Source organism: Bos taurus, chromosome 9 (assembly GCF_002263795.3).
Source record: "Bos taurus isolate L1 Dominette 01449 registration number 42190680 breed Hereford chromosome 9, ARS-UCD2.0, whole genome shotgun sequence".
Lineage (NCBI taxonomy): Eukaryota > Metazoa > Chordata > Mammalia > Artiodactyla > Bovidae > Bos > Bos taurus.
Genome location: NC_037336.1, coordinates 49,080,644 through 49,107,036, shown reverse-complemented (window position 1 = coordinate 49,107,036; position 26,393 = coordinate 49,080,644). Strand labels below are relative to the sequence as shown.

Below are 26,393 nucleotides of genomic sequence, written 5' to 3'. Positions count from 1 at the left end.
GTAGTCAGGTATGGATGTGAGAGAGTTGGACCATAAAGAAAGGTAAGCACCGAAGAGTTGATGTTTTTAAACTGCGGTGTTGGAGAAGACTCCTGAGATTCCCTTCGATAGCAAAGAGACCAAACAAGTCAGTCTTACAGGAAATCAACTCTGGATATTCATTGGAAGGACTGATGCTGAAGCTCAAATACTCTGGCCACCTGATGCAAAGAGTCAACTCACCGGAAAAGACCCTGATGCTAGGAAAAATTAAGGACAAGAAGAAAAGGGGGCAACAGAGGATGAGATGGTTGGATAGCATCACTGACTCAATGGACATGAGTCTGAGCAAACTCTGGGAGATAGTGAAGAACAGGGAAGCCTAATGCCCTGCAGTTCATGGGGTCACAAAGAGTTGCACAAAACTTAGCGACTGAACAACGAACAACAACAACATATACACCTTTTATATGAATCAAAATCTATAATGGCTTGTTAAGAATAAAATTTATATATACAAGATTCTTGTTCTCTAACTTTTCCCTCCAACTACTTACTTACATTAACTCCAGGTTTACCAACCACAGATAGGGGAGAAAACCTAGACAGACTCATAACTATTAACCTAAGAGTCTACAGAAGACCTCCAAGGTTATATTTACTTTTAACAAAGGATAAGAAAAGCTTTTCTTTTAAATATTCCTGGGACGATAAATGGCAAGAATAACATATCAGCACAGATGAGAAGAACAGTCAGAAAAAACACCCCACAAGGAACAAACCAGCACACGTATTCTGGAAAACGTGTGGAGCAGACTCACTACATACAAGGCAATACATATTTTCCTTTCGTTCCAGTAGAAAAGGTTGCGGCCCAAATTAGCTGAAAAAGGCAAAATTCTCATTCCACTCCAATCTATGGGCCTCTGGAAAGATCGACTCAGGGACTCTGTTCCTATCCCCTAATGAGCCCTGAGAAGATTAATTTAACTGAAACCTCTCATAAGGTACCCTCATACACCAAACCCAAAACTCAAGTGATGCTCTGGAGTTAGCTTTAGCTGTTTAGAGAAAGCATTTTCCTGACCTTGCACACTTGTTCCTCTGTACCACGGTTATATGGAACACCATCACATTCCCAAATATGAGCTCCAGTGATCTTTCAGAAATCTGATAGTTTTTACATGCAAATAAACTAGGATTATACACTCCAAATCCTAAAAAAAAAATTTATCAAAGAGTATAATGGCTTTGATCTTTATTTACTGTTTTGTGTAGAGGAAATTCTTGAATAGCCCTAACTCGACACTATGTCAAAGAAGCTGCCACTACCTTGAAATAGCAGATGAAATCTCTACCCCTCTCTCTGAAGTAGAGAAAAAGTAGGCATTAACAACAGGACTGAGGTGAATTTATGTTGTAAACAAGAAATATAAAAACAGAAAAGGAAATTACTAACTCATTGGGCGTTACAAATTAGAGTACATAAGAATTTTATCATAGTTACATGTTATTTAATGTAATGCGTGCTTTACTTAGTCTTTCTGAAACAATGTATTGCCAGGACCGTTACTTAACATTCTAGTCTGAACTGTTTGTTTCAATCTTATTGAATTAAAGACTTAATTACTAAAAGAGGGTATTCTCTTTCACTCTGTATTAGCCAGAAATGCACCCTGACAAATACAGTTAATAAGAATACTTTCTGTGTGCCCTGTTCTGAGCTGAACTCTCACTCCATACTCTGTTACTCACAGCTTCCTAAACTGAAAGATGTCTGAAAGGGTCAGATCCATATTTCTCCTTCTTTCTTATATTCTAACTTTCTAAGCCATTTTTTTTTACCAACCAATTATATATACTACATTTCAGAGAAAAAAATAAGTTTTGACAATGACATCTCCAACCTTTTTTAGAACATAATTACTAAAGGAAACCTCTAAAGATTGCTAGTTAACCATTTTTACAGTAAAGATACCAGGAAAATCATGGTAGTTATTGATTGTTTAATAAAAATGACATCTGTATAGGTTAAACATCGATGTTTTTCAATGGCTTATAAAAATCTCCATGTAAGTATAAATCACAAAGTATCTGGGTCACTAAGTACTAGATGTTGATTTCTGATCTTAAAAGTACTTTAAAAAAATTATCTGTACTGTCTAATGTCAGTGAGTTTTCAAAGTTGAGTACTCTGTTCACATAAGTGACTTCTAGATATAAACCTGTCATCTTACTTTAAATGCTCTCTTCACCAAGGTAATCAGTACCATTTCTTTCCACCAATACCCCTCGTTAAGCCTTGGCTTATATCCTGTCACTCAGAAGTATGTAGAAACATGCATGAGAACTTTATACAACAGCTTCAAGGCAATGGATTGAGAGGCAGCAGAGAAGTGACAAAAGAGAAAAAAAAATTAGCAACGCTTTTCAAGAGAAGAATTGAAGCAACTAAAAAAAAAAAAAAAAAAATTTGGAGAAGGCAATGGCACCCCACTCCAGTACTCTTGCCTGGAAAATCCCATGGATGGAGGAGCCGGGAAGGCTGGAGTCCATGGGGTCGCTGAGGGTCGGACACGACTGAGTGACTTCACTTTCACTTTTCACTTTCATGAATTGGAGAAGGAAATGGCAACCCACTCCAGTGTTCTTGCCTGGAGAATCCCAGGGATGGGGGAGCCTGGTGGGCTGCTGTCTATGGGGTCACACAGAGTCGGACACAACTGAAGTGACTTAGCAGCAGCAGCAGTAGCAGCAAGGCAAAAATTACTCCTTGTTAAATCTGCATGGCAATGTGTGTTACATTATTTTCTGAACATTTTCCATATTCTGGAAATATATCAAAACTAAGGTTTTAATTAAGTTTATTTATTTTTAACTGAAGGATAATTGTTTTACAATACTGTGTTGGTTTCTGCCATACATCCACATGAATCAGCCATAGGCGTATGTATATCCCATTTGAACCTCCCTCCCTAATTAAGTTTTAAATAAACACAGAAGCCTAATAAGAAACAGAAGAATTGTGAAAGCATCAAACTGAATGTCTAGCAAATCGCAGCTTCTAAAAGCATTCCTGAAAATGCTCTGGCTTATGAGACTTAACATTGAACACCTGGGCGCTCTTTTAATATTGCCACCCATAATGTACTTCAATTCCATTTAACCAAATTAATTCTGCCATTTTCAATCCAGAGTCCATTCTCCTTAGCATAAAAGAGGGAAGAGAATTTAGCAGTTAATTAAATCTATTTTCTCTTTTAACATCCTAGTAATTGCCCCAAGAAATACACTGCTAAATGTAGCTTAAAAACTGTTTCACTATCCTCAGTGTTTCTTCAAGGATTCACATCACAGGTTCTACAAATTCACTTTTCTTTAATTCATTCTTAGTTTTTGTACTCTTTCTCCATTGTTCAACTTATATTTTAAAAAAATACTCAGGCACAGCATCAGTTTCTTGAGACACCTCTCTCTTCTTGGTCATTGGAGTTAATGTATGATTAACATCAGGATTACATTTTCAAGAGACCCAATCTACCTTTGTGTCTATGCTCTCAGGCTAAGAATCACACAAATTTTTTTGTAAGTTACAGTTGCCAGATAAAAATATAAAATACAGGATTAAATTTGAATTTCAGGTTGTTTAATAAATCATTCTTTTAGTATAATATGTCCTATGCAATACTTGAGACATTCTTAAATGGGATATAGTTATACTAAAAAAAAAAAAAATCACTGTTGCTTACCTGAAATCCAAATTTAACTCTGTATCCTGTATTTAGAAACACTACTCTGAATATTCAAATATCTGTCTTCCCTAACTCTTTTGGTAAACACTGTATCTTCTTAAGAGTAAAAGTTAATAAGAGATCTCCAGATTTTTTTAATAGGTATCAACTATTTAAAAGTTTAAATGACAAGAATGAACACAAAGTAAAAGATTAGACAAGTCTGTAGTGGTGACACTTAAGTGACCATCTATGAGGGCAGCTGCAGTGACCTGAGAGGCACCAGGTGCCCAGGGCTGAAGGAGTAAACTTCAGGAGGGTAATCTCACAATCTGGTGCAGAAGACAACCCAATGAGATAAGCTATCTCAATACAGAGTAAGACTGCTGGCTCTCAAAGAGGGCAGTAATGAGCGTTTTTGGAACACAAAGCAGGTGCATCCAGCCTAGCAGAAAAGGAAACCGGGAAGAAAAAGTACCTTCCTTACTTGAGACAACAGGGATGAGGAGTCAATCAGGTACACATACTGATGAGAGGTGAGAACATTCCACATTCAAAGAACTAAATAGATGACTGAAGGATAGTAGTCAAGGAGTATGTAATGTGGCAGGAGATGGGGCTGGAGAGACAGGTGGGAACAAGGTCATCAGGGCCTTGTAAGTCATGTTGCTCGGAAACTCTTTTAATAGTAAAAGAAATCTCCGAAAGAGTTATTGACTTGAGCTGTGTTTAACAGGGATTACTTGCCTGGAGAATCCCATGGACAGAGGAGCCTGGCAGGCCATGGTCCATAAGGTCGTACAGAGTTGGACACGACTGAAGCCACTAAGCACGCACACACGCACTATGACTGCAGAGAAGAAAACGGACCACAGGAAGGCAAGACCTGAAGCAGAAAGACACTATGAGGTTGTTAGAGTAATCCAGAAGAAGAGATGAGAGTTCCTGAACTGTAATGGTAGTGAATTAGAGGAAAGTGGAGGAATCCAATCAAATCTATTTGGCTTAGTCTGATTATTTTTATCTGTGGTGGGGAAGGAGGCAAGGACCACAGTTAACTTCCACGTTGACAGATCAGGTGATGATATAATTCACAAAACTAGACCAGAATATCATGAGTTCAATCTCAAACAGAGTGAATCTAAGATGTCCATATGACATTCAAGTAAAAATGGCCAGCAGGGACTGAATATTCAGGTGTGAAATTCAGGAGAGAGGTCTGAATATAAACATGAGAATCATAAGGAATACCATGGGAACAGCTGAAAATCATCCAAGGATTTACATGAAGACTAAAGAAGACAAGACAGCAGAAGGTGGAGAAACACAAGTCTTTACAGAAAAAATAGCAGGGGTGGGGGTGGGGTAAGGTCTGTAAAGGAGATTCTGAACAGCAGAAGGTCAAGTAAGGCCAGACTGGGGTTAGGATAAGGGAAGGATAAGTTTTAAACAAGCAACATGGTCAACTATGCCAAACGCTGTCAAGAAATGTAGTAAAATATCCTGGGATTTAGAATTTAAGCTGTGTTTTTCCAGTGTTCTGTTTCTAATAAATACAAATAGAAGAGTTCTCAAAGCTTGGTGTTAAGTCAAGCAACCTTAAACCTCTCTAAAACCCACTCAGTTTTCTTTCTGAGCTGATTGCCAAAATCTCTGACTTACGATAACAGCTTTTTCACCTTTTTAATCAGCGACAGGGCCTCTACTTTTCTAACTTCAGATGGCTAGGAGAGCAGTCAGTGGCCATGCATTAGTATTTGTCCTTGCCTTAAGGAATTACACTGAACACTCTCACAGAGCCAACATCTTGACTATAATCTCCAAGAGGGAATAAGTAATGTATATCTTCATCTCTTTGGTACCTGGCAAAGTTCTTGGCCTGTGCCAAAGAACTCAATAAATATCTATTCAATGATGTGTACTCAGAGTATTACTGTGAAGTCTTCCAGAAGTGATCGTTAGGTTATTCCTTACCTCTCCAGTCCCCAGAGTAAAAGCATTGCTAATATTTTTGCAAAGCTTCCTTCACTCATTAAAGAATGCTCAGAAAGAATGTTTAATGGGCCCCCTTGGTGACAGAGGTACTACTTAAAGCAAGAGCCACCCCACGCCTGAGGTCAGGGGCGGCGCCTGAGAGGAGCTACCCCACGTCCAAGGTAAGGAGCAGCGACTGCACTTTATTGGAGCAGCCACAAAGAGATATCCCACATCCAAGGTGAGAGAAACCCAAGTAAGATGGTAGGTGGACAGGGAGGCCTGGCATGCTGCGGTTCATGGGGTCACAAAGAGTCGGACACGACTGAGCGACCGAACTGAACATTTTAGAAAAGGCATGTGCACTAGAAAAAGGTGCACTGAAATCACTTTTGCAAACTGTGACCTGCCCTTCACATTAATTTCTTATAAATTATTTATGTAGAATTTTATAATTAAATCTCTTAAATCAAGATGAAGCTGTATCTATTTGTATTTATAAATAAGAGTAGAATTTACCATTTTTATATTGTTACATTTGATTAGCCTGTTGAACACTTTATGCACTTTCAAGAATTTTTTGGCAAACCCAAATTGTCTCATCAGTAAACAAGAATTTCCTCCCTTGAAATGAAATGTAGTTTTCCTTTATCAAATTCATATGCCACATTTCTTAGCTACACACAACTGAGGAACTTGCTGGTCACTCACTTCATTTGAAATTAACCTGGCAAGTCTTTGAAAATGCTGGAAAACATTATCAACTGCCTCTCTAACTACTCCACAATCCTAAGATAAAATTACCTTCCTTCTTTTGAAGTTCTGGTTTAATAGATATTATCTACAATTAAGAGGCTCTTGAATTCATATGCTTTAATATGAAGTCCTTCAACAATATGAATTGGTTGCACTGGAATCATTGGGAATTCACTTGAAAATAGACATTTCCAGACACCACTTCCCAAAATTATGATTTAGTAGTTTGACAATCTCTGGTTTAGTCATTAAATAAGTAGCTGTGAACTTTTTCTTCTTCAAATATAAATATTTCTTCCCAGTTATCTTATTAAAACATATCCCAAGAATTTTATTATTACCTGAAAATTTCTTACATATTACATTTTTAAATTATGTATCTTCCCAAATTCCCACCCTTATTTTCCATGTCAGTTCAAACCTTTGATAACAAATGCAATTCCTATGGATTCTCCTTGAAGAGGAAATCACAGAAATGGAGAAAAACTAACCCCAGACTCCAACACCAGGAAGACAAAATGGGAATCTAATTTACAAAGATCCCCAAGGGTTATTCTACTCAAATAACAATTTCTTAGAAGTAGAATGCAGTGGGAAGAAACAGAATAAAAATAGAGGTAAATTAGTTCAGAGGCCAATTTGTTTGATGGCAGAAAACCAGTTAACTTCTCAAGGTATCAATTTTCTGATCAATAAAATAAAGAGGGTTACAAAATGATTGTTTTATGCCCCTTTCAGGCTGAATAATCTGATTAAACCATAATACTCAAACAAGTTTAACTGCACTAACTCTGAAACACATAGAGTTTCAGAAATATAAATATGTCTATAAGACATTATTATAAGCCAACACAGCAGGAAAATGAACAAACAGTAGACAAACTCACTCAAAAATATTCACTTGCTCATCTAACCACAAAATACTCAAATGAGATGGTACATATTGAATGAATGAATATTTACATGGGTCTGTCAACCATGTGCCAGATATTATACCAGGCAAAAGAAATAAGTAACTATTTTAAGTAACTTTAGAGTATAATGTAGGAGATAGACACGTAAAGTCTGCCTTTGGATAATTATTAATCATATACTCCCAGGTAGCTCAATGGTAGAGAATCCACCTGCCAATACAGAAGACACAGGTTCAACCCTGGGTAGGAAATGGCAACCCACTTCAGTATTCTTGCCTAGAAAATTCCATGGACACAGGAGCCTGGCAGACAACATTGCATGGGGGTCACAAAGAACAGAACACAACTGAGCAAACCCAAATATTTTATTCTCTCTTCCTTGGTAATTAAGCACTTTTTCTTTCCATAAATGTGTTTGCTACAATTTCAGTTTCAGGTAGACATCTGCTCAAAGTTGAAAACTGTGCCACATTACATCAAGACAGTGAAGTCTGACACGCTGCAGTCCACGGGGTCACAAAAGAATGGTAAACAACTTACTGACTGAACATTAACAACACATCAAGACTATTCTGTACTAAAAGGGCTTATGTTAACTACTGCCCCATGGAAGGTATTATTGGACAATAAATTCACTTCAGTCAACAAGTATTATACATATTTCTGATGAAAATGCTCTGTGCATAGAACTACTATGAATTACTCTAATGAATTACAAGTTTAAATTAACACATAGACCAACAGACCAACGTAAAAACTGGAAAAATTACTTTAAAAACATTTTTAATGTTTAAGTATTATTTTTCAGGTATAAACTGACTTCTAATTCTGAATTTTATAATTAAGTCAACTTGTCCAAAAGAAAACTTACTCCTCTTAACCGGCAAAACACAAGCATGCATACTATCTTTTTGATCAAAAACAAAACAAGTCATGCTGTTCAAGTAAAATGATCTGCTCCTCTTTCAATGCCACTTTATATATAAACACTGACAGTAACTTTTTCTTGCAAAAAGCCTTGCTTTTGTCAACTAGATATCCGTGGCATGAGGAGGAACCCTAATCAAGATTCTCTATTAGAAGGAGGAAGGACTATAGAAAGTTTCCTAAGTACAGACATCCTGTCTCTCTTGACTGCCTAGGCCTAGCATAGTGCCTGGCACATAGAAAGACATAAATAAGTGAATGATGAATGAAAGAAAACTAAAATTATACAGCAGGGATCACAATGATAAGCCATGAAAAATTAAAGAAAGAAAATAAGTGAAGTCGCCTAGTCGTGTCCAACTCTGCCACCCCATGGACTGTAGCCCACCAGGCTCCTCCATCCATGGAATTTTCCAGGCAACAGTACTGGAGTGGGTTGCCATTTCCTGCTCCAGGGGATCTTCCCGACCCAGGGATTGAACCCAGGTCTCCCGCATTGCAGGCAGATGCTTTACCGTCTGAGCCACCAGGGAAGCCCCAATTCACTCCAATAACACTGTTTTGCTTACACTTAACTGGCATCTCTAAAGAGCATTTTTCTTATGCAAGAATATTATTATAACCACGATTAAAAATAAAAGATATATGAACAGGAGCACAATCCAGACTGGAATCAAAAGCTGAATCCTCAACTTTTAAGAACATTTTGAAAAGTCGGAAAGATGATTTCAGTCTATGAAACATGAAATGTGGTGATGGAGACAACAGCTACTCAAGTCTAATTTTACTTAGGGAAAGAAAGAAAATGAGATTACTAGTTTGAACTGCACATGTCATGCCATTCGTATTAAACTTTTAGCTAGCGCTAAAATGACGTTTCTTTTAAACCAGAGGGCAAATACATGAGCACACTGCAATCAGTGAACAAGTTAGTGTGTGATAAGAAGCCTATTTAAAATAAAAAAACTGCCCACGTACCCACGACATCGCAGCATGCTCGCACATACAACACACTTTCTTCAAAATAACATTCTAGATTCCTCGATTGCTAAATTCACCCACAATTCACCATGGTCCACTCCCTATCCAGTTTATTTACTGTTCAGTGTGAAAGTAAAAAATACTGGTAAGTTGATTTCTCTCCGAAGTCCACGTAAAGAAAATAAAAAAGTTATTACATTTTTGCAAAGAAAAAAGAAAACTAATGAAAACAAACTACTCACGCACAGGGGAAAAAAGCACGCATTTGGTCTTCGCCTTGTGGCCTAACACCTTGGCAACATGTGGCCGTGTTCATGTTTTGATCCCCACCCCCACCCTACAAATTTCCTGAGCAGGACGAGACTATCCGAGACCACGGAAAAGTCTCAGGCCCAGAGAGGAATGACAGGTCCGGGCTCGCCTCCGGGGCCGAAAGACAATCGCACCTGGGGCGCCCTGGCCCCGCCTCCCCCCGGCTTCCCCGGGCCGCAGCTCCCCTTCTCCTCCCAGGTCCCCATCCTCACCTTCGGCCCCGCTTCAAGAGCTTCCCATCACTCTGCCAGCTCCTGTCTCCCTCCCTTTCGGTTTGATCTTTACTTCCCACGCCGGGTGGGGGGCAGAGGGCAGGGCAGAGAAGGCCAGAGGACAACTTCCCCGCCGCGTCCTCGTCCGCACTCCACGCCGGCCTAGCCGGATCCCTCCCAGTCCTGGGGCAGGGTCCACGAAGACGGCTCGACCAGGGGACAGACCCACAGACCCGGCAAGCAGGGAGGGGGCGGAGGAGACGCGGGCCTACACGTCACCCGCCGGCAGCGGCGCCAACGTCGCACGTCGGCTCCTTCAGCTCCACCCCGCCCGCGCGCGCGCGCCGCCGCCCCGCCTCCTGCCCGCGGAGCTCGGATCCGGACCCGGCCAACTGCGAGGGCGGGCTCTTGGGCGGGCACGCGTGCGGGCGGGGTGGAGCTGAAGGAATCCTGGGATTCCGGGTGTGTAGGTCAATGGCAACCCACTCCAGTACTCTTGCCTGGAAAATCCATGGACGGAGGAGCCTGGTAGGCTGCAGTCCATGGGGTCGCTAGGAGTCGGACACGACTGAGCGACTTCACTTTCACTTTTCACTTTCATGCATTGGAGAAGCAAATGGTAACCCACTCCAGTATTCTTGCCTGGAGAATCCCAGGGACGGGGGAGCCTGGTGGGCTGCCGTCTGTGGGGTCGCACAGAGTCTGACACGACTGAAGCGACTTAGCAGCAGCAGCAGGTTGCCGTCACCACGCCTCTCCGGCCACCTCCAAATTACCTGAGCGTCTTTCTTTGCAGTTATTATACTTGGATCGGCCTTATCTTCTCGCCCATTTCTAAGGCGAAGACCTGGAGACTCAGTTCAGTCGCCCAGTCGTGTCGGACGAAGACCTGGAGGAAATAATGCTTATTACAAATAAATAAGAGAGGAGTCCTGAGTATGAGCGAAGAACCAAGTTAACTGCCATTGTCATCACCAGCCAGCAACCCTGGCCACTGGTCACTTTATACATGACTCCTTGCTCTCAAGTTCCGCCTTCCTTAAGCTTTCTGAGTCTCAGTTTAGTTTTCTCAAAGTTATGTCTTCTAGTTGGTCCTTTTGTCTGACGAACCCCACCAAAAACAAAATGCCTGGAGATTACCTGGCTTAGTTGCAAATCAGGAAGAGGTTAAGAAAAACTAACCTCAAGTATGTGTGTACAGTTCAGTTCAGTTCAGTTGCTCAGTCGTGTCCGACTCTTTGCGTCCCCATGAACCGCAGCACGCCAGGCTTCCCTGTCCATCACCAACTCCCGGAGTCCACCCAAACTCAAGTCCATTGAGTCGGTGATGCCATCCAACCATCTCATCCTCTGTCGTCCCCTTCTCCTCCTGCCCTCAATCTTTCCCAGCATCAGGGTCTTTTCAAATGAGTCAGCTCTTCGCATGTGTGTACAATTCTAGACTAAAAAAGCCGAGCACGCAAAGGTGGTATGAGCTAATAATGTGTTGTGGCTCCTTCTTTCTCTTCCAAACACACTCTTGTAAGGAATGTGTCTTGATGCCTCATAGAACCGTGTTTTATGGAGGCTGCCAGTAATGATCCAATTATACATTTAACTGGCCCAACTATTACTTCTGGGGTTCTGCTCTTCAGTTCTAGATCAAATACCTCAAGAAGACCTCAAAGATGCTGGAACTATTTCAAAGAAGAGCAAAATGATGACGAATTCTCAGAAGCATGACAAATTAAGTATTATCTGAACTTGGGAAGATTCTCATAGAAGAACAAAAGCTACTGGGACTGTCTCCAGATATGTAAAAACTTGTCATGTGACATAGATTTGGTTCATGTGGTCTCAAGAGATGCAGAGTTGAGAGAAACAGATTTCAGATCCTGAGAAGATTCCTTTCTGGCACTCACCAGAGAAAGTGTCTGCTTTAGGTTACATGGTTGCCTTGACCACTGGATTTGACTTTTAAGTAGATTGTGAAGGTTTACTTAACAGGACCTAGGTACAGGAGAGCCAGGCATCAAGAGAAGAATTAGTTGATGGTTTTGTTAAAGATGTTTACAACCTGAAAAGTCAATCAGTTCATGGTTCCAGCCTTAGAATTTACAAGTTAGCTGTGAAACAAATGCATCAAAAGGTAAAAAATGCAAGGAAGGCCAGATGATAAAGCGAGGTGGTAGCAATAAGTTTTAGGAGTTCACATGACAGATTGTTCTCATCACAGTTTCAGAGACTTAAGGGATAAGAAGGAAATTGAAAATAGACTGTGTTTAGAATTGCCCTGTCCAGTAGGGTAGCTACTAGCCAAATATAAATTCGTATACTTGTAATGCGCTTTCCTGGTAGCTCAGGTGTAAAAGAATCTGCCTGCAATGCAAGAGACCACAGTTCAATTCCTAGGTCAGGAAGATCCCCTGAAGAAGGGATAGGCTACCCACTCTAGTATTCTTGGGCTTTCCTGATGGCTCAGTTGGTAAAGACTCCACTTGCAATGCAGGAGACCTGGGTTCGATCCCTGGGTTGGGAAGATCCCCTGGAGAAGAGAACGGCTTCCCACTCCAGCATTCTGGCCCCGAGAATTCCATGGACTGTATAGTCCATGGGGCAGCAAAAAGTGGGACAGGACTGAGCAACTTTCACTATCATACTTGTAGCTAGTCCAATTTCAGAAATACAGTAAGTGTGAAATACACATCAGATTTTAAAGACTTAGTACAAAGAAAAAGCGTAAAATAGCGTAATTCTTTCATTAATGATGTGTTGAAATAATATTTGGTAGATAATTGAGTTAAATTTCACTTGTTCAATTTTACTTTTTAATCTACTTACTAGAAAAATTTTAAATTACATGAGTCACTTGCATCGTTTACTTGCATCTTATTCTATTAGATAGTCCTGATCTAGAAGGAAATATACTTCATTGAACTTTAAGAACTGTCTTTGTATTCTTAATAGTCCCTGGGGGAATTTTCTGAAACATTAATGGAAAGACAGTCTGATGACAAAGATTCCTGATGAAGAGAAGGAACACTGTCCATAAAATATACCTTGAGCAAAGGTAAGGGAACAAGAGTGCAGACGCATTCTTTGGTGAGTAAAATGTTTGTCCATGATAGAAGGTTCTTATTAGAAGATAGTGACGAATAAAGTCAGAACTAGCTAGAAAACTGTCTATAAAGAGAGACTCAATTTTAAATTTAAGGGATTTAGTTCTATTGGCAATCAGGATTTGGCAGTTTCAAAATGGGATTGTAAGATTATCTTGGCAATATTGAGTATGCTGCTGCTGCTGGTAAGTCGTGTCAGTCGTGTCCGACTCTGTTTGACCCCGTAGACGGCAGCCCACCAGGCTCCTCTGTCCCTAGGATTCTCCAGGGAAGAACACTGGAGTGGGTTGCCATTTCCTGCTCCAATGCATGAAAGTGAAAAGTGAAAGTGAAGTCGCTCAGTCGTGTCCGACTCCTAGCGACCCCATGGACTGCAGCCTACCAGGCTCCTCCATCCATGGGATTTTCCAGGCAAGAGCACTGGAGTGGGCTGCCATTGCCTTCTCCGAATATTGAGTGTAGTGGGTTAAAATTAATGGATGATTGGGAGACCAATTAAAACTCATTGTACTTAAAAATGTATTATACCAAAAACTGTTCAGTAGAGGGTTGATTTAAATAAATTATGGCACATCTGTAAATAAAGTGAAATCTGTATTGTTTGATATGGAAACATATTAAGATGTACAGCTGAGTAAATAGTTTTCAAAACAATATATGTACAATATGAACCCATATGGGGGCTTCCCTGGTAGCTCAGCAGCAGATAATCCACCTGCCAATGCAGGAGACATGGGTTTGATCCCTGGGTCAGGGAAAATCTCCTGGAGAAGTAAATGGCAACCCAGTCCAGCATTCTTTCATGGAGAATATCGTGGACAGAGGAGCCTGGCAGGCCTCAGTCCATGGGGTTGCAAAAGAGTCAGACACAACTTACCGACTAAACAGCAACAATACAATGAACCCATATATGTAAAATTATATATGTGATGTATGTAATTATGCAATTTAACCAAAATTACCTTAATTATTCCAAAAGTGTCTCAAAAGTAAAATCTCAGGGTGGGATGTTTCCAACATATTTTCAGTAGCTCAACAAAGTCATTCGTGTTTTTAGCCCTCTCGTGTCTATGTTCCATCATATTAGCATGTTAGCCTTTCATTCTCAGCCTTGTCACCTCCTGGGTTGTCCGGATGGGTTAATAAGCTGCAGACTCATTTTCAGCCAGTCAATCTCTTAGTATCTCAATATGTAAGACCAGTAAGTCTGTTCAGCTCACCAGTGTCCCACAGCCTTACCTTATATGCCTTTTTGCTTTTACTCTTCTCAGTCCAGTGTCCAGCTGTCCTCCTTACTCCAGTTTGTGACATTGGATCTTAAAATTCCATCTGTGTTGGACCCCAGTGCAGCTCCCTACCTGGAGCTGACACTTAGCTGCTGGGCAATACTGATTAAGAAAAGACTCAATTCTAAAATAAGCCTCCCTAAACTTTTTGATGAACTATGTTGGGAAGGAAAAATGGATCACTACCGTGGCAGACTATTGGTTGCCTATGTAGACTCCATTTTTGTCCTCTTTCTTAATAAAATGAATTTGTTATCGTTCCAAAACTAAAGAAATGTGAGCTTCTCCCGTTACCCTGGTAGTAATTCTATTTCCCTTTAAATAAGACTGTTGTAGAGGGCTTCCCTGGTGGTTCAGTGGTTAACAATCCACCTGCCAATGCAGGAGACATGGGTTTGATCCCTAATTTGGGAAGATCCCACATGGCTCATAGAAACTAAGCCCGTGAGCCACCACTATTCAGCCTGTGCTCTAGAGCTTGGAAACTGCAACTTCTGAGCTCAAGTGCAGCAACTATTGAAGCCTGTGTACCCTAGAACCCCTGTCCCTCAACAAGAAAAGCCACTGCAATGAGAAGCCCAAGCACTGCAACCAGAGAGTAGCCCCTACTCTCTGCAACTACAGAAAAGTCTCCACAGCATTGAAGACAAAACTCAGCCAAAATAAATAAATAAATAATTTTTTTTTTAAAAAAGAATGTTATAGAGATGGTCCTGTGACCAAACTAGGGAGGATTCTGCAATATGTTTTACCCAAATGGCAAAATAGGTGCTTATAAAATATAGAGTTACTCTTGGGTTTCTGTTCAAGATGATTGACTTGGCATGTAATCTGCTAGCTAGTCTATCCTAGACATTACTGAAATAAAAATGTAGAAGTAGAAAAACCAAAGAATAAAGATATGTGTTTGTATGTACGTGCTTAAGTTAGGAGAGGACAGTAGGTAGCAAAGGGGAGAAAACTAAATGAAATTTCAACAGTTTCCTGGATCACAGAGCTACTAGTAATAACACCCAAAGCCATTGCCTGACAAAATATAGTGAAGATGCTACAGAAGAGTTGGTTGGAGGCATGGCACAGGGCAGAACTGAAAATAAGGGCTGAAAATGGAGATAACCTTCTAAATATGGTACAACTGAATCAACACCACACACATTTCCTTCTCTCATCTATGCACACAGAGAGCAGGCAAAGACACATCTACCAGCAGACAAAAAGAAAAACCAAAAGACCCCAAAATCTTCAAATTAATTGTACAAATTACAGAGAAGATGTGAGGACTTTCATGTTAACAACTCAGAGCAAAACCACTGTCATTCTGGCATTCAGGGCCACCATCCAGAAAAACCAGTTACTTGCCTCGCAGTCAGAAAGTGAAGCCTGATATCTGGTATCCCTGGCCCTTCCTTATTCAACCTTGCTAATTATTCAGAATTTCCACACAAGAGAGAGAACTAGAAGAAACCCTACTTTCTAAAAGCAAAGGAAAACCACATCAATGACCAGCTGTTTGTATATAGGAACATACAATGAAGAATCAACAGGGAAATCAGGAAAATCAACATTGTGAAAGAGAAAGCAAAGAAAAACAGATACAGTAACTAATACCTAAGGAAGCAGTTAAAATTCAGGAAATAAAAAAAAAAACATTTTTTTAAAGCACTCCACTTTATGTACCCCAGTTTCAGAATATACTGGATCTGTGAGATACAAAGTACTCTGAAAAAAAAAGAGCAACCAAAGAATGAAATCGAGTTCTGAAATACTAAAAGCATGACTACTTAAATAAGAAAATTCATTGAAAGTATTGGAGATAAAAATCAAGGAAATCTAGACTATAAGATATGAAGACATAAATGGAAAATATGAGAAAAATTAAAGAGTTGTGGAAAGCCAATCCAACTGACTAACCCTGAATCAGTAGAAGAGAAAGAGATTTCTTTTAGCTGAAGAAAAAAATCAAGAATAAAAACTAGGAGAGACTTCCCTGGTAGTTCAGTGCTTAAGAATCTGCCTTCCAATGCAGGGGATATGGGTTTGATCCCTGCTCCGGCACCTAAGATCCCACATGCCATAGAGCAACTAAGCCCATGTGCTGCAACTACAACCTGACAAGGTCAAAAATAAATGAGTAAATAGGATCTTTTTTTTAAAAAGAGGGGAAAAAATAAAAACTAAAAATACTAATAATAAACCTGCAAAATGTCTAAACATAAAAGACATTTTACTAACAAAGAATAAATATGAGACCTCTTCAGCAGCATTGGATCTAAAAGACAAAATTTAAATGGCAGATATTTTTCAGTCTAGAGCTCTGTACACATTCAAATTATTAATGAACTATAAGAGCAAAAGTAATTTTCAAATCAGCAAGAATGCAGAACTACAGGATACTTTCCCCCCGTGTGATCTTTTAGAAAGTGATCTCCCATATATTCCAGCAAAATAAAGGCAAAAACCAAGAGGAAACCGTGGAATTCTGGAAAAAGTGTATCACTCCTAGACAAAGGCAAAGAAAAAATCACAGAAGAGGGCTGTGCATCAAGCCTAGAGAGAAAGCCATGTAGATGGGATCAAGAAGAAGGGTTCAAGGAGCAAGGTCTTAGTGGAGAAAATGCTGGGGCGGGGGAGGAGTGCTAGACGGAGCATTCAATAGAACAGATGACGCATGTGTACCAAGTCACCTCAATCGTGTCTGACTCTTTGCGACCCAATGGATTGTAGCCCGCCAGGCTCCTCTGTCCATTGCATTCTCCAGGCAAGAATACTGGAGTGGGTTGCCATGCCCTCCTCCAGGGGATCTTCCCAACCCAGGGACCCATATCTCTTACACCTCCTACATTGGTAAAATAAGGGATTTGAAAATAAGTGAAGGTGTAGTAAATGAAATGGTGCCATGATAAAATGTAGAGAAGGGTAGTTCCTTAAAGGAAATTCAAAAAAATTATTATCAGGAAAAGGGTCATTTCAGAATGTATCCATTATATCAATATTGAGAGGGAGACGAGAGCTAGCAAAGAAGAAGAGTGGTGAAAGAGATAAGTGATAAGCAAAGACATATAAAATTATTATTTTTAAAAGTCATCAACAAGGTTAATTCCTACTCCAAAGTCAAGGGGAGTATACACTGAGTAAATGTCTGTGGAGATTTAGGAGACTGATGAATTGGAAACATTTTTAGTAAAAAGATGGAATCATATAGCAAATCTAAGTGAGTAAATGAGAAGTGAGAAAATAAAAACTTTGATGATAATCATTTTTGTCCTAAAAAGTCAACACAATACATGAAGAAATATTAGGGTCTGAGAAAGACTTTTGTCTGTGTGTGTTTTTTAGATAGAAGAGTAGAGGCAGGGATTGGTGGAGGGAAGGAACCTCCAAAAAAGAGATAAGCAAAGAAGGAGATAATTGGGTGAAGGCAGACAAAGATGCCCTGAAGACCATGGGGGAGGTTATACTTAATTTTGGTAGAAGGACATTTTTCTGTGAGATAGACCAGAACTAGAGGATTGACTTCACTTTCACTTTTCACTTTCATGCATTGGAGAAGGAAATGGCAACCCACTCCAGTGTTCTTGCCTGGAGAATCCCAGGGACGGGGAAGCCTGGTGGGCTGCCGTCTATGGGATCGCACAGAATCGGACACGACTGAAGCGACTTAGCAGCAGCAACAGAGAATCCTGGAATATATAGGAATACATTTAAGGTATTGAGATATGTGGACTTCCCAGGTGGCCCTAGTGGTAAAGAACCTGCCTGCCAATTCAGGAGACAAAAGAGACATGAATTCAATCCCTGGGTTGGGAAGATGCCCTGGAGGAGGGCATGGCAACTCACTCCAGAATGCTTGCCTGTGGAATGCTGTGGACAGAGGAGCCTGGCAGGCTACAGTCCATAGGGTCACAAAGAGTCGGATATGACTGAAGCACCTTAGCACATAGGCACACTGAGATATGTATAGCTATAGAAATTTCAAACTTGAATATACAAAGTGAAAGTTATTCATCTTTTGGCAGCCTTAAAATTATGAATTCTTTGGTAGATGAATATATTTAATTGCTTTATAATAACATACATTAAATTTTCATAAAATATTACTAAATGCCGGGTTAACACCATTTCAAGGATGTAGTCAAGTTTAGATATTAAAAAGCAACACTATTCAGTCACTATAAAAATATGTAATGAGAACTACTATTCACACAGTTCTTATTGGCTACTTTAACTTGATATCCAATTGGTTGCCCAAATGCCAGGAGACACCCCATGAACCCCATGATAAGTGTGAGTATATGTTTTAGGGAAAAATGATTAGGGGTATTTAGCTCCAAAACTAATCATTTTTAATTAGTGTTTTGATAGCAGAAGCTAGGTCTGTTTTTTTCATGCAAGCCAATGATCCAGCCAAAATTTGGGGCTGAAGCATATTTATTCCTGAAAGCACTGTGTGGGAAGGGAAGATTTATTCTGTGCCAACTGTTACCACTCTATGATTATTCCCATTGATAAGGTAGGAAATTGGTTAAGCTATATATAATGAGCTTCCCTGTGTCTCAGATAGTAAAAAAATCCACCTGCAATGCAAGAGACCTGGGTTTGATCCCTGGATTGGGAAGATCCCCTGGAGGAGCGCATGACAACTCACTCCAATATTCTTGCCTGGAGAATCCCCATGAACAGAGGAGCCTGGCAGGCTACAGTGCATGGGATCGCAAAGAGCTGGACACAATTAAGCAACTAAACACAGCACAGCACGATGAGACCCAAGTGGTTCAGTGGTAGAGAATTCAGCTGTCAATGCAGGAGACATGGGTTTGATCCCTGGGTCAGGAAGATCCCCTAGAGAAGGAAATGGCAGCCAACTCTAGTTTTCTTGCCTGGGAGATGCCATGGACAGAGGAGCCTGGTGGGCTACAGTTCATAGGATCGCAAAGAGTCAGACATGACTTAGGGACTAAACAACAATAAATAATAGATACCTCATGTACAGAATGCATGAGTGATCCTAAACTGTTAAGCTTTCTTTCTCAGTTTTCATCCAGGGACGCAGGCACCTTCTCATCACTCTGCCCTTTCTAGGGTGTTGTCCTCATTTAATAGTGCAAGATGACTCCTACTCATATTCCAAGTAGCAGCCCAAAGGAAGAGAAGGAACCCAACGACATCCCTTTGGGAACTGAAAGTATGCTTGTCACTCACAGTCACATGACCTACTTAGTTGCAAGGGAAGCTGTAAAATGTAGTTTTTATTTCAGGTGACTCAGTCCTAAATTGAAAAATCAGGAGGTAAGAAATATTTGGAGAAAAATGTTTCATCCAGAATGTGTTTCCTTCTCAATTAAAGCAAATATACTTGTATTAAACAGATGAGAATAACCTCTCTTCCCTTATCAGAACTGAGCCACAGAGAACAGAATAGAATGTCAGGAATAACTTTTATCTCTTTCTAGCACTTAAAAAGTGAGCTAGTGAAAAAAAATGGGAAAATGAAATCCTGATTACATTACTACATTAAGGATCAGTTTTTCCTGAAGTGTAAACTATTCTTCAGTTCAGTTCAGTAGCGCAGTCATGTCCGACTCTTTGCGACCCCATGAATCGCAGCATGCTAGGCCTCCCTGTCCATCAAAAACTCCCAGAGTTCACCCAAACTCATGTCCATCGAGTCAGTGATGCCATTCAGCCATCTCATCCTCTGTCGTCCCCTTCTCCTCCTGCCCCCAATCCCTCCCAGCATCAGAGTCTTTTCCAATGAGTCAACGCTTCGCATGAGGTGGCCAAAGTACTGGAGTTTCAGCCTCAGTATCAGTCCTTCCAATGAACACCCAGGACTGATCTCCTTTAGGATGGACTGGTTGGATCTCCTTGCAGTCCAAGGGACTCTCAAGAGTCTTCTCCAACACCACAGTTCAAAAGCATTAATTCTTCAGCGCTCAGCTTTCTTCATAGTCCAACTCTCATATCCATACATGACCACAGGAAAAACCATAACCTTGACTAGACAGACCTTTGTTGGCAAAGTAATGTCTTTGCTTTTGAATATGCTATGTAGGTTGGTCATAACTTTCCTTCCAAGGAGTAAGCGTCTTTTAATTTCATGGCTGCAATCACCATCTGCAGTGATTTTGGAGACCAAAAAAAGAAAGTCTGACACTGTTTCCACGATTTCCCCATCTATTTCCCATGAAGTGATGGGACCAGATGCCATGATATTAGTTTTCTGAATGTTGAGCTTTAAGCCAACTTTTTCACTCTCCTCTTTCACTTTCATCAAGAGGCTTTTTAATTCCTCTTCACTTTCTGCCATAAGGGTGGTGTCATCTGCATATCTGAGGTTATTGATACTTCTCCTGGAAATCTTGATTCCAGCTTGTGCTTCTTCCAGTCCACCATTTCTCATGATGTACTCTTCATATAAGTTAAATAAGCAGGGTGACAATATACAGCCTTGACATACTCCTTTTCCTATTTGCAACCAGTCTGTGGTTCCATGTCCAGTTCTAACTGTTGCTTCCTGACCTGCATAGAGGTTTCTCAAGAGACAAGTCAGGTGGTCTGGTACTCCCATCTCTTTCAGAATTTTCCACAGTTTATTGTGATCCACACCGTCAAAGGCTTTGGCATAGTCAATAAAGCAGAAATAGATGTTTTTCTGGAACTCTCTTGCTTTTTCTATTATCCAGCGGATGTTGGCAATTTGATCTCTGGTTCCTCTGCCTTTTCTAAAACCAGCTTGAACATCAGGAAGTTCATGGTTCACGTATTGCTGAAGCCTGGCTTGGAGAATTTTGAGCATTACTTTACTAGTGTGTGAGATGAGTGCAATTGTGTGGTAGTTTGAGCATTCTTTGGCATTGCCTTTCTCTGGGATTGGAATGAAAACTGACCTTTTCCAGTCCTGTGGCCACTGCTGAGTTCTTCAAACTTGTTGGCATATTGAGTGCAGCATTTTCACAGCATCATCTTTCAGGATTTGAAATAGCTCAACTGTAATTCCATCACCTCCATTAGCTTTGTTTGTAGTGATGCTTCCTAAGGCCCACTTGACTTCACATTCCAGGATGTCTGGCTCTAGGTCAGTGATCACACCGTCGTGATTATCTTGGTCATGAAGATCTTTTTTTGTACAGTTCTTCTGTGTATTCTTGCCACCTCTTCTTAATATCTTCTGCTTCTGTTAGGTCCATACCATTTCTGTCCTTTATCAAGCCCATTTTTGCATGAAATGTTCCCTTGGTATCTCTAATTTTCTTGAAGAGATCCCTAGTCTTTCCCCTTCTGTTGTTTTCCTCTAGTTCTTTGCATTGATCGTTGAGGAAGGCTTTCTTATCTCTTCTTGCTCTTCTTTGGAACTCTGCATTCAAATGTGAATATCTTTCCTCATCTCCTTTACTTTTCACTTCTCTTCTTTTCACAGCTATTTGTAAGGCCTCCTCAGACAGCCGTTTTGCTTTTTTGCATTTCTTTTCCATGGGGATGGTCTTGATCCCTGTCTCCTGTGCAATGTCACGAACCTCCATCCATAGTTCATCAGGCACTCTGTCTATCATATCTAGTCCCTTAAATCTATTTCTCACTTCCACTGTATAATCACAGCCTTGTCTAACTCAATGAAACTAAGCCATGCCGTGTTGGTTCACCCAAGACGGGTGGGTCATGGTGGAGAGGTCTGACAGAATGTGGTCCACTGGAGAAGGGAATTGCAAACCACTTCAGTATTGTTGCCTTGAGAACCCCATGAACAGTGTGAAAAGGCAAAATGATAGGATACTGAAAGAGGAACTCCCCAGGTCAGTAGGTGCCCAATATGCTACAGGAGATCAGTGGAGAAATCACTCCAGAAAGAATGAAGGGATGGAGCCAAAGCAAAAAGAATACCCAGCTGTGGGTGTGACTGGTGATAGAAGCAAGGTCCGATGCTGTAAAGAGCAATATTGCATAGGAACCTGGAATGTCAGATCCATGAATCAAGGCAAATTGCAAGTGGTCAGACAGGAGATGGCAAGAGTGAATGTCAACATTCTAGGAATCAGCAAACTAAAATAGACTGGAATGGGTGAATTTAACTCAGATGACCATTATATCTACTACTGTGGGCAGGAATCCCTTAGAAGAAATGGAGTAGCCATCACTGTCAACAAAAGAGTCTGAAATGCAGTACTTAGATGCAATCTCAAAAACAACAGAATGATCTCTGTTCGTTTCCAAGGCAAACCATTCAATATCACGGTGATCCAAGCCTATGCCCCAACCAGTAATGCTGAAGAAGCTAAAGTTGAACGGTTCTATGAAAACCTAAAAGACCTTTTAGAACTAACACCCAACAAAGATGTCCTTTTCATTATAGGGGACTGGAATGCAAAAGTAGGAAGTCAAGAAACACCTGGAGTAACAGGCAAATTTGGCCTTGGAATACGGAATGAAGCAAGGTGAAGGCTAATAGAGTTTTGCCAAGAGAACGCACTGGTCATAGCAAACACCCTCTTCCAACAACACAAGAGAAGACTCTACACATGGACATCACCAGATGGTCAACACCAAAATCAGATTGATTATATTCTTTGCAGCCAAAGATGGAGAAGCTCTATACAGTCAGCAAAAACAAGACCAGGAGCTGACTGTGGCTCAGACCATAAACTCCTTATTGCCAAATTCAGACTTAAGTTGAAGAAAGTAGGGAAAACCACTAGACCATTCAGGTATGACCTAAATTAAACTATTCTTAAGCATGTTTAATATGGTCAAAGTGAAGTTTTCATTCATTCTACCTACACGTACTTCTACTTCTGCTTATTGACTATGCCAAAGCCTTTGACTGTGTGGATCACAATATACTGTGGAAAATTCTTAAAGAGATGGGAATACCAGACCACTTGACCTGCCTCTTGAGAAACCTATATGCAGGTCAGGAAGCAACAGTTAGAACTGGACATGGAACAACAGACTGGTTGCAAATAGGAAAAGGAGTATGTCAAGGCTGTATATTGTCACCCTGCTTATTTAACTTATATTAAGAGTACATCATGAGAAACACTGGGCAAGATGGAGCACAAGCTGTAATCAAGATTGCCAGGAGAAGTATCAATAACCTCAGAGATGCAGGTGACACCACCCTCATGGCAGAAAGTGAAGAAGAACTAAAGAGCCTCTTGATGAAAGTGAGAGGAGAGTGAAAAAGTTGGATTAAAACTCAACATTCAGAAAACTAACATCATGGAATCTGGTCCCATCACTTTATGGCAAAAAGATGGGGAAACAGTGGAAACAGTGACAGACTTTACTTTTTGGTCTTCAAAATCACTGCAGATGATGACTGCATCTATGAAATTAAAAGATGCTTGCTCCTCAGAAGAAAAGCTATGACCAACCTAGACAACATATTAAAAAGCAGAGACGTTACTTTACCAATGAAGGTCTGTCTGGTCGGAGCTATGTTTTTTCCAGTAGTCATGTATGGATTTAACTGTTGGACTATAAAGAAAGCTAAGCACTGAAGATTTGATGCTTTGGAACTATGGTGTTGGAGGAGACTCTAGAGAGCTCTTGGACTCCAAGTAGATCCAGCCAGTCCATCCTAAAGGAAATCAGTCCTGAATATTCATTGGAAGGACTGATGCTAAAGCTGAAACTCCAATACTTTGGCCACCTGATGCGAAAAGCTGACTCATTTGAAAAGACCCTAATGCTTGGAAAGATTGAAGGCAGGAAGAGAAGGGGACAACAGAGGATGAGATGGTTGGATGACATCACCGACTCAATGGATATGAGTTGAGTAAACGCCGGTAGTTGGTGATGGACAGGTAGGTGTGGCATGCTGCAGTCCATGGGGTAGCAAAGAGTTGGGCACAACTGAGCGACTGAACCGAACTGAGCTGAACCCGAAAGTAATTAAGCATATATCACAAAACCCATACTTCACTGAGCAGTGTGAAAGGTCCCAAAGAAAAAATGTGATATGATCTCTAGTCTCAAGGAACTTAGAAGAATTTACAGTTTGGGTAGAAGACGAATTTAATACTCAAGACTATTCAGAAACAATTATGCCCTGAGTTGTATGATACTTACTTTATGAGTACAAAAGGAATTTAAAGTAAAGGTAGGCCATTCCTGGCTGCAGAACATTTTCGTTCTGCACAAAACCTTGTGAAAATAGTGAAAATTGAACTAGGCATATAAGAATAGCTGTAATTTATTTATAAAACCCTTTCATATGCAAAATCATAAAAGGTTTATTTGTAGGGTTAATCCTGGGGGAAAAAGACATGTTGAATTTAAAGTCCAAGCAGTTGCTGATAGTAGCATAAAGTCTAAAAATGACTAACTGAGTCATTTATAAGCAGTTATAGTTTCTGTTTTTTGCTTTATGATGTATCCACAAGTAATAACAGAATGCCTGACACAGAGATCTCAGATCAGATCAGATCAGATAAGTTGCTCAGTCGTGTCCGACTCTTTGCGACCCCATGAATCACAGCACGCCAGGCTTCCCTGTCCATCACCAACTCCCGGAGTTCACTCAGACTCACGTCCATCGAGTCAGTGATGCCATCCAGCCATCTCATCCTCTGTCGTCCCCTTCTCCTCCTGCCCCCAATCCCTCCCAGCATCAGGGTCTTTTCCAATGAATCAACTCTTCCCATGAGGTGGCCAAAGTACTGGAGTTTCAGCTTTAGCATCATTCCTTCCAAAGAAATCCCAGGGCTGATCTCCTTCAGAATGGACTGGTTGGATCTCCTTGCAGTCCAAGGGACTCTCAAGAGTCTTCTCCAACACCACAGTTCAAAAGCATCAATTCTTCGGTGCTCAGCCTTCTTCACAGTCCAACTCTCATATCCATACATGACCACAGGAAAAACCATAGCCTTGACTAGACGAACCTTGTTGGCAAAGTAATGTCTCTGCTTTTGAATATGCTATCTAGGTTGGTCATAACTTTCCTTCCAAGGAGTAAGCATCTTTTAATTTCATGGCTGCAGTCACCATCTGCAGTGATTTTGGAGCCCAGAAAAATAAAGTCTGACACTGTTTCCACTGTTTCCCCATCTATTTCCCATAAAGTGGTGGGACCGGATGCCATGATCTTCGTTTTCTGAGTGTTGAGCTTTAAGCCAACTTTTTTACTCTCCACTTTCACTTTCATCAAGAGGCTTTTTAGTTCCTCTTCACTTTCTGCCATAAGGGTGGTATCATCTGCATATCTGAGGTTATTGATATTTCTCCCGGAAATCTTGATTCCAGCTTGTGTTTCTTCCAGTCCAGCGTTTCTCATGATGTACTCTGCATATAAGTTAAATAAACAGGGTGACAATATACAGCCTTGACATACTCCTTTTCCTATTTGGAACCAGTCTGTTGTTCCGTGTCCAGTTCTAACTGTTGCTTCCTGACCTGCATACAAATTTCTCAAGAGGCAGATCAGGTGGTCTGGTATTCCCATCTCTTTCAGAATTTTCCACAGCTTATTGTGATCCACACAGTCAAAGGCTTTGGCATAGTCAATAAAGCAGAAATAGATGTTTTTCTGGAACTCTCTTGCTTTTTCTATTATCCAGCGGATGTTGGCAATTTGATCTCTGGTTCCTCTGCCTTTTCTGAAACCAGCTTGAACATCAGGAAGTTCATGGTTCACGTATTGCTGAAGCCTGGCTTGGAGAATTTTGAGCATTACTTTACTGGTGTGTGAGATGAGTGCAATTTTGCGGTAGTTTGAGCATTCTTTGGCATTGCCTTTCTCTGGGATTGGAATGAAAACTGACCTTTTCCAGTCCTGTGGCCACTGCTGAGTTTTCCAAATTTGCTGGCATATAGAGTGCAGCATTTTCACAGCATCATCTTTCAGGATTTGGAATAGCTCAACTGGAATTCCATCACCTCCACTAGCTTTGTTCATAGTGATGCTTTCTAAGGCCCACTTGACTTCACATTCCAGGATGTCTGGCTCTAGGTCAGTCATCACACCATCGTGAATATCTGGGTTGTGAAGATCTTTTTTGTACAGTTCTTCTGTGTATTCTTGCCATCTCTTCTTAATATCTTCTGAGATCTCAAGTATCTGTTAAATAAATACAATTTTCCTTTTACCCTCAGTGTTTCTTTTATTTTATAACTAAGGACTTAACATTTTTCTATTGAGGTATAGCTTTTTAAAAAATTGAAATGTACTAAAGTGTACAGATTTCTTTGGAAGGAATGATGCTAAAGCTGAAATTCCAGTACTTTGGCC

The 26,393-nt window shown here is 40.5% G+C and overlaps 1 protein-coding gene across 1 annotated transcript in view; it reads right to left on the bottom strand.

The window, feature by feature from the left end:
- Nucleotides 1–10,014, bottom strand: part of ASCC3 (activating signal cointegrator 1 complex subunit 3) — a 332,797-nt gene extending 322,783 nt beyond the window's left edge. Inside the window, exon 1 of the mRNA NM_001206118.2 lies at nucleotides 9,787–10,014. The gene's annotated coding sequence lies outside the window, so the exon portion shown is untranslated. The remainder of the gene's footprint in view (nucleotides 1–9,786) is intronic.
- Between the last annotated feature and the right edge of the window lie 16,379 nt (nucleotides 10,015–26,393).